This window comes from Triticum aestivum, chromosome 2A, assembly GCF_018294505.1.
Source record: "Triticum aestivum cultivar Chinese Spring chromosome 2A, IWGSC CS RefSeq v2.1, whole genome shotgun sequence".
Lineage (NCBI taxonomy): Eukaryota > Viridiplantae > Streptophyta > Magnoliopsida > Poales > Poaceae > Triticum > Triticum aestivum.
The window spans coordinates 247916157-247930303 of NC_057797.1; positions in this window are offsets into that span (position 1 = coordinate 247916157).

A 14147-nucleotide genomic window follows, 5' to 3' on the forward strand; every position below is an offset into this window, starting at 1 on the left:
ATGAACCTCAAAAAATTGAGGCGTCTACATGTGGCACCCCGGCTCAGAGTTACCGGAACGCCCTGTATTCCAGCCCAGAGATCGAGGAAAATTCTCTGGAATACGACACTTCTTTACATAGAACACATCAGCTCTTATTACAAGGATAATAATACAAGGGTCTGATGTTACAAAGAAGCACATCTGCACGGCGACACTACGCCTACAATACTACCACTTGCTCTATGCTAGCAGCAGAACAACTCGTAGCAGCGGAACAATGATGAAGGTAGTGAACTCCACTCTGCAGGGACTCTGGCTGGGACACGATCTAGCTCGCACACACAACAACCTTGACAAGAAATCAAGCAATCATGGCATCACCTACAATCTGGCATGACACGCCAGGTCAGTACATTGAATGTACTTGCAAGCTCACAACAACCATAAACATCAAGGCAAGAAAATAACATAGCATTTAACAGGTTAATTAAATTAACAACTATTACTATGAAGCAACTAATAAGCATGGTATGAAACTAATACAATACTGGTAAATCACCATCTCAGATCTCCATAACCATATCACTGTTGGCTAACTGGCCAAGCAATATACCATCTCGATCACCTCGTGATCCAAACCAAATGGTGATCATTCCGGCGATCACTACCACGACCAACACTTGGTCTCAAACGTCATCATCAACATCCTTCCAATCTGTATGGCTCAAAATATCCACATATAAATCACCTATAAGTCATTCCGTCATGTGAGTATTGATCGAATGGTGTGACCTAGTACAAACACATGCCCATGACCGAGGACACGACTATCGATAGATTTAAATACACTCTGCAGAGGTAGTGCACTGTACCCACACCACGGAACCCATGGCCTCGCACTCCCATTCGGGTGGACCAACGGTGTTCCGACAAAACCGATCTACTACCATGACACTCTCCCGGCCACTCCGACTCACTCCCCACTGGGCTAGTCCAAGGTGGCCCTGTGTCTACCAAAGACACAACGGCCACCGTCGTGGCCAAAACAATAAACGGTCCCACACAGGGACAACCCAGGTACAACAACAACAACGGGCGCACAAGGTTATGTCCGCTTACCGGGCCAGGGTACCGCATTCCCATAACCTTCCCTAGTTGGAGGCACCGGCGAGAGGCATGGAAATAGACCGCATTAGGGCCTTCCCATAAAGGCAAATGTGGTTGCACTGGAGAAAGCCCGGTTCGGTGGCACCTGACCAAGTTAATGACAGAATTTATCCCCAAAAGTATAACTGTGATAACTAATACTCCGATATTACCTATCAAACTATAATCCAAGTCATAGCAAAATCCAACAAATAATCCAAGCCTAATATCATCACCTCAAAATACTCTAAGGGTAGCACATCACTACTGTCATGATGAATCCAGAAACAATAATCCTACTACTCCAATAACAAGAATAAAGCTATTCGACTAAGATCCACATGTAAACATCATTTCCTAAATAATACTCCAAGCAACAGAACATTAACTAGCATCATGAAAATAATCATACTAACCACTAATAATCCAAAGGCAACATGATATCCAAAGTAATACTCCAAAATATAATTAACAGATACCATCATGAAAATAATCCTAATAGCCACTAAGAATCTAAAGGCACATTTCATCCAAAGTAATACTCCAAACTAATACCAAAAATAATCCTAATAGCCACTAGGAATCCAAAGGCACATGTCATCTAAAGTAATACTCCAAAATAATACCAGATACCATCATGAAAATAGTCCTAATAGGCACTAAGAATCCAAAGGCACATGTCATCCAGATAATCATGAAAAATATAATCCTAAAACTCCAAGCAATATCATGGAAATATCAAGATCAAATCAATACTCCGGGGAATGCCATGAACAGATCACACATAGCTAAAGGAATATTTTAAACAAGTTTAAATGAATAAACCATGTCACTACATTGCAATCGTGCAAATGGAGGGTATGGCTTGCCTGGGTGGAATAAATCACCGAGAAGAGGTGCGAGAAGCTCACAGAAAGAATCACCGGAAAAACGTTCTCTCTCGGAGGGGCTGAATAAGGGTAAGGGCAAAATGGTCATTTTCAGAATTTCAAAACATGGTGAAAATGATTCCATCGGAAAGGGCTCGACGAAATGAAGAAGTGGGCTTTGGATTCACCTCATTTGGAGTTGTGGGTAAAAAGATATGAGCTGATGAAGATCAGGGACCTTTCTGCAAAAATATCATCACAAACAAGTCCCTGAGTGGATAAGGCAGAAGCGGGTTTTGAGGAAATACGCTTTCCGGAGAGGAAGACGCATTTACACCCAAAGAAGAAGTGAATATGCTTTTGGTCGAGGAAAACGTACTCTGTTGTTTCCGCCTCCACTTAAGTGATGTGGTGGTGGCGGGACCAGCGCTGACCGGCTGATGAGGGGTCCTACTCCTTTCTCTCTCCTCCCACTCCTTCTCGCTTGCTCCCGACAGAAGCAGAGAGGGGCGAGGCAGAGGAGCGGCTGGGCTTGGCCAGTGATGGGCTCGTCGGCTCCGGCCAGCTCCGGTAAGGGGAGGCAACCGGCGACCGTGGCGAGGTCCACCAGATCCAGCTAGAGGGGAAAAGAGCTCTGGGGAGGAGAGGAGGGGCGGCACCGCGAGGGGAAGAGAGAGCTTGGCGGCGGTTGTTGATCTTGGGGCACGCGGCCAAGGTGGTTCCGGCGGTGGGGCGAAGACACGGGGAGGATCGCCGGGGTCTAGGTCAGGCTATGGTGAGGTCGGGAGGGAGGGGGAGGCTCGGACTCAAGCTAATTTAGGAGGATGGCCGCGGCTGCCATGGCGGTCAATAGAGGCGAGGAGAGCCTCTCGAGCTCGCTTGATAGGTTGGGGAGTGGTAGTGAAGTGAGGAGAGGCTGCTGGTGTGCTCGAACGGCTCGGGAGAGGCCTATATATAGGCGGGAGAGAGGGATGGGCTCGGGTGCCGTCGGGCACGTCCGGCCAAGGCTCTGGTCATGGCCAGCGAGCACGGGAGGGCGCGGGAACACAACGAGCTATTGATTCAGAGCTCACGGAGGGGTAGACAACGCCGGGGAGCAGAGGAAGAAGCTGAACACCATTAAAACATGTCGGGGCACTGTCATAGCCCTAGAATTGTTTGGAGATGGTTGCATTAGTGAGCATCATGCATCCTGTTAATCTCAAGAAACTTGAAATGAGGAAAGTGAAAGCCTCAAACATCAATTTAAAAGAAGGGCAAGAACCCTTTAAATTGCATTCATTGTTTCCAAAATGCCTTCATAAATGTTTGTTAATTTTGGCAAGGCTTTGAGACCAAACCAAAAATAGGGAACATTTTTGTGGAATATTTTGGGCACTGAATTTAAATCACTATCCTATTTGAATTTGGAAATATACCAAAGTATATATAGGATATATCTTCAAATACCTCTGATATATTTTATGTGCATTTGGAAAAGTCCATTTTGCAACATGAAATTATTAGAGGATATGTCACATCCCTAGCTTCTGGTGCCGCCTAGTGTGTGCATCATGTTTAAATTCAAATGAAACTTGAACTGAGGAGATTTGGAAGCCTCAAAACCCTAAATAAAAGAAGGGCAAAAACCCTAAAATCTCATTCATTGTTCCAAAATGCTCTTCTTAAATGTTTGATAATTTTTGGCAAGGGTTCTGGTCCCAACCAAAATATTGAACATTTTTAAGGACTTAATCTTGGGACTTTGAATTTAAATCATTAGCTATTTGAATTTGAATTATATTCATATAATTAGAATATAATTTCAAATACCCCTGAAATATTTTATGAGCTTTTGGAAAAGTCCATCTAGCAAAATAAAAATATTCAGAGGAGTTTTTGGCATTGTTTGAATTATTTTAAATTCAAAACAGTGGCAAAACAAATTTTAAAAAAAAACAGAACAGAAATATAAAACAGAGCAGAACTTACCTGGCCTTACCTGGCAGCCCGCTGGCCGGCCCAGCACTGTGCTGGCCCGTGCCGGCCACCTGCTTCCTCCCGCCAGAGCAGGCAGGCAGCTGCCTGTCGGCCGCGTGCGCTGCCGTGCGCCACCTCCTGCCTGGTTGCCTCCCTCCTCGATGCACCTAGAGACACCACGACACCCCTGGCCTCTCTCTCACTCTCCCTGGAACCCCTCGCACTCTCCCTCGCTCCTCCCCCTCCTCTGCTCTCTCTCCCTCACGCGCCCGAGCGGAGCCCGTCGACGTCGCTCGCAACCACCGTGGCCACCGGTCACCCCTCGCCCTGTCGATAAGCCCAGAAGAACCGCCATCGTTTCCTGCATCGTCTATGCCGGCCCGTTCGACTGCGGGAGCCCTGCATCGCCGCCCACGCCGTCTCCCCCATCTCCGGCCGCCCGAGATCGCCGGCGCCCGCTCGCCACCTCCGATGTCTCCCCCGAGCCGCTGGGCCTCCAATCGACCCCCTGTAAGCCCCGCCATCGTTCACCCCTACCCCCGTTCTCTTTTGCTCGCTCTGACTGCCGATTCCATCAAGGCCGAAAACCACCGCCGCACGAGCTCGACTCCGGCGCAACCCCGGTGGCCATTTGGTCACGGGCGTGCACCCGTTGTGCTTGCCGCGACCCGTAGAGCCCCTCCAGCGCCTCAGCTCCCTCGTTTGTGAGCAGCAGCGCCGAACCCGACCGCACCCGAACTCCGGCCACCGCCGATTTGGTCTCCGCCGTCGATCCCGACCACCGCAGCTGCTGCCGCCACCACCACTGGATGTGCGAGTCTTCCAGCTCGCTGTAGCCGCAAACCCCGAGCAAAATGGTGCCCTGTAGCGCCGTCCCGAGCAACTCCGGCGAGGTCTCGCCGTCACCGTGGTCGCCGGCGTCACTTGCTGACGTGGCGTTGCCATTAGCGGCTAATCCCCCCCAATTAGCACACTAACAGACACTGACAGCGGGCCCCGTAGCGGGTCAAAGCCCGAGTCAACGCGGGATTAGTTCCTGTGTCACTGATGTATGGACCCCGCACGTCAGGTTTGACCTAGACCTGGCCGTTGACTCGCTGACGTCATGCTGGCGTCAGGCTGACGCAGTTAAATCATTTACTGGATTTATTATTATTCAGGAATTCGAGAAAATTGTATAAACTTCTAAAAATCATAGAAATTCAACCGTAACTCCAAATTAAATAATTTATATATGAAAAATTATCAGAAAAATTCAAGGAATCCATCTGTACCATTTTCATGCATGTTAGAGCAACTTATAGCTGCTGTTTAGCACAAATCAATTAAATGGCATTTAAATAACCATATATGGAGTTGGAATTTGAATCATGTATTCAAACCAACCTCATTTAAATCATAGCTAGGTGCATTAGCCCAAAACACATTCATATTGCCATGTCATAGCATGCATCATATTGTGCATTGCATTGATTGTGTTCTTTCTTGTTTGCCGGTGTTTGTCCCCTCTCGATAGACGTGACTCCGACGACGAGATCGATGACACCGATGAAGAACTATTATCTTCAGAAGTGCCAGGCAAGCAAAACCCCCTTGTTCATTCCGATACAATCCTACTCTCTCGCTCCTGCTCTCTTTTACTGCATTAGGACAACAACGATTCATCTGTTACTTGTTGCGGTAGCTGAACCCCTTTATCCTTTGCATGACCTGTCATTGCCACAGTAAATAGATGAAACCCACTAGCATGAGTAGGAGTTGTTTGAGCCCTGTTGTGCCTACTCATTCATGCTTGTTTGTCATGCCTGCTGCTGCTTAGAGTTGAGTCAGGTCTGATTCATCGGGGATGAATCAGAGGTGTGTGAACATGTCCTACAGTGTGTGAGCTAAGCGTGTGAACACGATTTGGTAAAGGTAGCGGTGAGAGGCCATGTAGGAGTACATGGTGGGTTGTCTCATTGCAGCCGTCCTCAGGAACTGAGTTCTGCGTTTGTGATCCATGATTCAGCTACTACCACGCATTGGGCCCGAAACCAATGGACCCTCTCGGCTTCTTAATCACCCTTGTCCTCTGTCCAGGAGTTGCAAGTAGTTTCTGGTGTTTGTAGTATGCTGGAGGCCGTGGGCAGCGCTGACCGGAGGGGTGGGCTGTGATGCGGTAGGCACGTGGCACGGTGTACCGGGCGCCCGTTTGGTGTCTCGGGAACCCTGTTCACATCGTTTGGGGCTGTGAGCGAAACTCCGGCCGGATCTCCTCATGGATGGAACCCGAATAGGCGATAAACCTGGACTAGAGACTTGAGTGTTTAGGCAGGCCGTGGCCGACACCCACATTGGGCTTCCGCTTGAAGGTTGCCGAGTACATGTCGTGTAAACGGCGGTAAGTGGTGAGAGCGTGTGTGAAGAAGTACACCCCTGCAGGGTTAACATCGTCTATTCGAATAGCCGTGTCCGCGGAAAAGGACTTCTGGGTTGCTTATATCAGTTCATAGACAAGTGAAAGTGGATACTCTAAAATACGCAAAATAATTGTGTGTGCTATGGATGGCGTTCTCGTAGGGAGACGGGAGCGGATCCATAGTGGTGTATTGATATGGTCAATATGTGGACTCGTGTGCGCCACCTCAAAAGAGTTACATTGCAGTCATAGTTCAGGTTAGCCACCGAGTCAAAGCTGGCTTGCTGCAGTTAAACCCCACCATCCCTTTGTTGATAATGATGCATATGTAGTTAGTTCTGATGTAAGTCTTGCTGGGTACATTTGTACTCAGGTTTGCCTATTTTGTGTTTTGCAGAGATACTTCAGTCTCACTAGTAGTTCCACGTGGACTTCGACGTTTAGCTTGTTACCTCAGCTACGATCTTGTGCCTCGGCAGGATTTGGTAGATAGTCAGGCTTCTCAGCCCTTTTCATTTATAGATGTCTGTACTCAGACATGATAGCTTCCGCTTGTGTTTTGACTTGTATGCTCTGAATGTTGGGTCATGAGACCCCTGTTTGTAATATCTCGCTCCTCGGAGCCTATTGAATAAATACTTGAGTCGTAGAGTCACGTTGTGATGCCATGTTGTATTTGCACATATCGAGCATATTGTGTGCATGTTATTGAAATGCTTGGTATGTGTGGGATCTGACCATCTAGTTGTTTATCTTTAGTAGCCTCTCTTACCGGGAAATGTCTCCTAGTGTTTCCACCGAGCCATGGTAGCTTGCTACTGCTCCGGAACACTTAGGCTGGCCGGCATGTGTCCTTCTTCGTTCCTGTGTCTGTCCCTTCGGGGAAATGTCATGCGATGAATACCGGAGTCCTGTTAGCCCGCTACAGCCCGGTTCACCGGAGTCCTGCTAGCCCAGTGCTACAGCCTGGATTCACTTGCTGATGACCGACACGTTCGATGCTGGGTCATGGATGCCTGTCCCTGTAAGTTTGTGCCACTTTGGGTTTACGACTAGCCATGTCAGCCCGGGCTCCTTATCATATGGCGACACTATCATATACGTGGGCCAAAAGGCGCAAACGGTCCCGGGCAAAGGTAAGGCAACACCCGTGGGAATACCGCGCGTGAGGCCGCAAAGTGATATGAGGTGTTACATGCTAGATCGATGTGGCATTGAGTCGGGGTCCTGACAGCGTTGGTATCAGAGCTTGACTGCCTGTAGGATTACCAAGCCAACTGGTCGAAGTTGAGTCTAGAAATTCTTTAGTTATATAAGGGAATTGATGGTGGGATGGAACGTAAGGCTCTTTTACTCCTTATACCTCATGGCCTTCTGATCTGAAGTCATCATCTTCTCTTCTACGGGGATTAAGGAACTAGGCTTTCTCTTCTTTCTATTAGGATCACGTGTTACTAATCCGTAGATTTATAGAATTGTTGGACTTAAGCCTCGTTTCAGTTCCTATTACTTCCGTATGTTAATTATTGATCTCGAAACCCTGATATTGTGCATCTGAGTGGTTATGCCACCATTTTTGTGAATGTCTCAAATCTTTTCTGAGCATTTACAGCCGTTATGCTATCCGAGTCATCCCAGGTTTCCAAAGAGTCTGATGCATTTGCAAAATCCTTTTCCTCTGGTTTCAATGTCTTTTAGGGTAGGTTAATCACACAAATTGTTGAGTTGAGGTACTCTACTGCCTCGACCTTTATGTTGGAGTTATTATTATGACCCTAGGTGTCTCAGGGGATCATCTAGTAGTCTAGCCATGTTTTGTGTCCCAGTGTGATGATTCTGGCTTTTATTCTCGAAAGCATCCCATGATGCCACTTAGTAGTAGGTATTCTACTCCTTGGGTTTTGAACCCGAGATTCACCCTACTTACTTCATGTTGATAGTAATTGCTAGCTCCCTTAGGTTATTAGTAACCTTTGCGATAGTCCTTGAAGTCCGTGGTATCTTCTTCTTCCAAATACCATGAACTACTTATGGCAGAAGTTCCTCGTTGAACTGAACGATCACAACCAGAGTGCTCTTGATGAGTTCTCCATGCTATATTGTGGCTCTGCTAGTTCTACCTTTCTGCATGGGTTATCCGGAAGAATTATGTTGACCTTGGTTCGACATACTAATCTATGCATCCACAACTCAGAAAGTTATATGTTCCTTTGAGTTGTCCCTCTTTAGTTGTCTACTAACCTTCGTCTATCAATTGATAGTCAAGAGTATGCGTGCGTTCGTTTATCGATGCCTATTACTCTTGTGGTCCGTCAAGCCATTCTGTCCTGAATGACTTGGAGAAACAAACTCCAGTACCTCTTCCATATCCAGGATTGGGTCAAAGCAATTGTACTCCGCAGCTCAAAATGCCAATCCAGCCTTTGCTCTGTTCTACCTTGGAGTATTACCATCTTTTATATCGGGATTGTCATAGGAATTGCACACCATCCTATGACCTCTTGGTAGTGATACTTCTCACCATCATTAGTCATTCCTCGGTCTTCGTGTTGATGCAACCGGAATACCGACAAATGAATTGTGATGTGTGAAATCAATACTCCTAGCAACCTTGTTGCTTGGTAGTTAAAGGACAATAATTTCATTCTTAGCGTGTTGGTTTTTGAATCATCCTTCTAAGACTGATCGTGCTACCTAGTCCTTATTTCGGTGCACCCTTCGATTGATGAGTTAGGATCTTGTCAAGTCCTCACTCATTTGATCATATCGTCTTGCCCTCAAAAGCGAGATTGTTCTCGAGCTTAGTAACATATCGGTGGTTCTTGATTTTTCGAAGATCTTCTCGGTAGTATTACCAGGTTGTCACCTGACCGCTATGTTGAGCTCATGATCAAGTTGGTTTCTTGTGAACCACTCTCTCTCCAAGATCGGTGTTAGATATCCCTGAGCTAGTTGGTTAAGCTAGACAACAACTTGGAGAGTTGGAAGATAAAAGCTTGTTTGACTTAGTTCGTTCCAAAGGGATATTCTTGTGTAGTGTGTGTTGAAGAAAGATGATATCTTCATTGATTGGTCCCTGTGATCAGTTGTTGGACCTATTGTCTTATCAATCCTTTGATTTGAGTGTGGGCCATCGTCAAGTCAAATCAATACCAACGATGATCGTAATGTTGTCTTACTCGTGGTTGATCCCTCGAGCATACACCATTATATCTTTTGGGTCTGACCAATGCTATCACTTGTTCACATAATTATGGAATTCCATTTACATGGAAATCTCGATGAGTTGTTGTTGAGCCCATCAGCAGCATTTTGTCTCTCCCATGAGTCATGTTGAACATCAACCTAGTGTTGGAAACTTGTGTAAGCATTTCTTCGTGTTTCGATCATGAAGCATATGTTTGGATGAAGGTAGTGACTTCCTTTAATTCATGTGCATCTGATGCAAGTTGCCGCCGTGGATTCGAGAAAGTCAATGTTGCTTTCTTTGGAATCATTCCAAATCAGTCATGCACACGTGCGAAGAATTCTGTGGTTTGAAGACTTGCAACCTTCAATCTATATGTATCCCTAGCACACCAAGCCACTGATTGATTTGTTCAAGGAGAAGGAGTTCCTTCATAAGAGCTAATCCGGACTTATGTAAGGACTTCGATACCCTCGTTGATGGTTCCCAACCTGAACTCGGTAGTGTTTTATTGTAAGACTACCACGTGGTCATGCTTGTCTAGGACATCGTGTTCACACATGTGTAGCAGAACCAGCTCATGTTTTGGAGTTTGCTATCGTAGTTAATTTCCCGAGAATCTCGCAACGTTATCTCGTCGAATTGTGTTGCAAACTTTCATTTATCTTCCTAGACTCGATGAGTCTGGAATATCCTAACACCAACCAGATCTGAATCTCAGGCAGATATGATGGTTTGGAACATTTCCCAAGAACTATAATATTGGTCTCGCGATAACCGGTAAAGTGGATGTCGTGGCCAACACACCCAGCCGGAAGACCTCCTGTTGCAGTATCTTGATTTGAGGAAGTTGGACACCTCCCCATAGGGATTTCATAGGATTTACTCCCTAGTTGCCCCTATGGATTTCTGTGTTCCGAAGTCCGGCCTTTTTACTTGATGTTCTAGATATCAAACCATATCTATGAATGGGTTACACTAGCACATCAAGGAGAACATTAGAAGCGGAGTGCTAAATGTCTCTCGGTCGATCATCCAGATTTCGTTCCCTTGGCCTCGCTAAGGTGAAATCTAAGAAAGTGTTATCCTCCTTTGCATCTGCATCGTCCATCGCTATTCATCATGGTAGTATGTTGTGTTGTCAGCACCCTTGACACGGATGTTGGTAAAACCCTGATGAATATGGAAATGCTCAAGTTCTTGAGAGCACGCACACGCGCTAGGTGTTATCATCGACACTAACTGGGATGCTCTCAGTTTCCTCGGCAATGCTATGACCTTTCAAACAGTGAATTCACTCTCTATTGTTGGGTCCTTCCCCAGTTACCAGAATCATTCCCAGCATTTGCATTTTGTTCCCAGCTTGCACCGCCAATGGGCCATTCTACCATGGGTCTCATCCATTTCCGGTGGTAAGCAAATTCATCCATCACGTTGTCCTCAACAAGGTAATCCACATCATCCAAGTCCGAGTATGCCATTCTACCGACCCCCTCCAAACGATCGCTCGAGAATTGCCTTAGGCTGGTTTAAAGAGTTTCAATGATCTCTGAATCAAAGGTAATTATTTTTGCCACTTAAGGGGATATATCTACAAGTCACCTTCCTTAAGGTGCCCCGTTATGGTATCATGGCAACTCAACTCTTCGCTACGTTAACAATCGTTTACCACCTTCTTAAGTGTGGAATTATTGTCCACCTAGTGAACCTTCGTCATCCGTTCTTTCCACCCCTTTTGATGTGTATCTCGTGTCTCAACCCGAGAGATGGTTTAATGTCTCATCCCATGAGTTGATCCTGAGTTGTTCGGTCTTTGAGAAGATTGATCCTTCTAGAGTTTTCTTTCTCCTCTCGTTGTCATGTCGGTTGGAGTTCTTGGAGCAAGACATCAAGATAATGATGGTGATCGAATCAACGTTCATTTGAAGTGCACCCTAGATCGTGAAGATTATGTTAGTTGGCGTTTTCCCTTCGTCTTACGCTACGCTTGAGTCTCGGGACGAGATTCTTGTTTAGTGGGGGTGAGTTGTCACATCCCTAGCTTCTGGTGCTGCCTAGTGTGTGCATCATGTTTAAATTCAAATGAAACTTGAACTAAGGAGATTTGGAAGCCTCAAAACCCTAAATAAAAGAAGGGAAAAAACCCTAAAATCTCATTCATTGTTCCAAAATGCTCTTCTTAAATGTTTGATAATTTTTGGCAAGGGTTCTGGTCCCAACCAAAATATTGAACATTTTTAAGGACTTAATCTTGGGACTTTGAATTTAAATCATTAGCTATTTGAATTTGAATTATATTCATATAATTAGAATATAATTTCAAATACCCCTGAAATATTTTATGAGCTTTTGGAAATGTCCATCTAGCAAAATAAAAATATTCAGAGGAGTTTTTGGCATTGTTTGAATTATTTTAAATTCAAAACAGTGGCAAAACAAATTTAAAAAAAATAAAACAGAACAGAAATATAAAACAGAGCAGAACTTACCTGGCCTTACCTGGCAGCCCGCTGGCCGGCCCAGCACTGTGCTGGCCCGTGCCAGCCACCTGCTTCCTCCCGCCAGAGCAGGCAGGCAGCTGCTTGTTGGCCGCGCGCGCCGCCGTGCGCCACCTCCTGCCTGGTTGCCTCCCACCTCGATGCGCCTGGAGACACCACGACACCCCTGGCCTCTCTCTCACTCTCCCTGGAACCCCTTGCGCTCTCCCTCGCTCCTCCCCCTCCTCTGCTCTCTCTCCCTCACGTGCCCGAGCGGAGCCCGTCGACGTCGCTCGCAACCACCATGGACACCGGCCACCCCTCGCCCTGTCGATAAGCCCAGAAGAACTGCCATGGTCTCCTGCATCGTCTACGCCAGCCCGTTCGAGTGCGGGAGCCCTGCATCGCCGCCCACGCCGTCTCCCCCATCTCCGGCCGCCCGAGATCGCCGGCGCCCGCTCGCCACCTCCGATGTCTCCCCCGAGCCGCTGGGCCTCCAATCGACCCCCTGTAAGCCCCGCCATCATTCACCCCTACCCCTGTTCTCTTTTGCTCGCTCTGGCCGCCGATTCCATCAAGGCCGAAAACCACCGCCGCGCGAGCTCGACTCCGGCGAAACCCCGGTGACCATTTGGTCACGGGCGTGCACCCGTTGTGCTTGCCGCAACCCGTAGAGCCCCTCCAGCGCCTCAGCTCCCTCGTTTGTGAGCAGCAGCGCCGAACCCGACCGCACCCGAACTCCGGCCGCCGCCGATTTGGTCGTCGCCGTCGATCCCAACCACCGCAGGTGCTGCTGCCACCACCACTGGATGCACGAGTCTTCCAGCTCGCTGTAGCCGCAAACCCCGAGCAAAACGGTGCCCTGTAGCGCCGTCCCGAGCAACTCCGGCGAGGTCTCGCCGTCGCCGTGGTCGCCGGCGTCACTTGCTGACGTGGCGTTGCCATTAGCGGCTAATCCCCCCCAATTAGCACACTAACAGACAGTGACAGCGGGCCCCTTAGCGGGTCAAAGCCCGAGTCAACGCGGGATTAGTTCCTGTGTCACTAACGTATGGACCCCGCACGTCAGGTTTGACCTGGACCTGGCCGTTGACTCGCTGACGTCATGCTGGCGTCAGGCTGACGCAGTTAAATCATTTACTGGATTTATTATTATTCAGGAATTCCAGAAAATTGTATAAACTTCTAAAAATCATAGAAATTCAACCGTAACTCCAAATTAAATAATTTATATATGAAAAATTATCAGAAAAATTCAAGGAATCCATCTGTACCATTTTCATGCATGTTAGAACAACTTATAGCTGCTGTTTAGCACAAATCAATTAAATGGCATTTAAATAACCATATATGGAGTTGGAATTTGAATCATGTATTCAAACCAACCTCATTTAAATCATAGCTAGGTGCATTAGCCCAAAACACATTCATATTGCCATGTCATAGCATGCATCATATTATGCATTGCATTGATTGTGTTCTTTCTTGTTTGCCCGTGTTTGTCCCCTCTCGATAGACGTGACTCCGACGACGAGATCGATGACACCGATGAAGAACTATTATCTTCAGAAGTGCCAGGCAAGCAAAACCCCCTTGTTCATTCCGATACAATCCTACTCTCTCGCTCCTGCTCTCTTTTACTGCATTAGGACAACAACGATTCATCTGTTACTTGTTGCGGTAGCTGAACCCCTTTATCCTTTGCATGACCTGTCATTGCCACAGTAAATAGATGAAACCCACTAGCATGAGTAGGAGTTGTTTGAGCCCTGTTGTGCCTACTCATTCATGCTTGTTTGTCATGCCTGCTACTGCTTAGAGTTGAGTCAGGTCTGATTCATCGGGGATGAATCAGAGGTGTGTGAACATGTCCTACAGTGTGTGAGCTAAGCGTGTGAACACGATTTGGTAAAGGTAGCGGTGAGAGGTCATGTAGGAGTACATGGTGGGTTATCTCATTGCAGCCGTCCTCAGGAACTGAGTTCTGCGTTTGTGATCCATGATTCAGCTACTACCACGCATTGGGCCCAAAACCAATGGACCCTCTCAGCTTCTTAATCACCCTTGTCCTCTGTCCAGGAGTTGCAAGTAGTTTCTGGTGTTTGTAGTATGCTGGAGGCCGTGGGCAG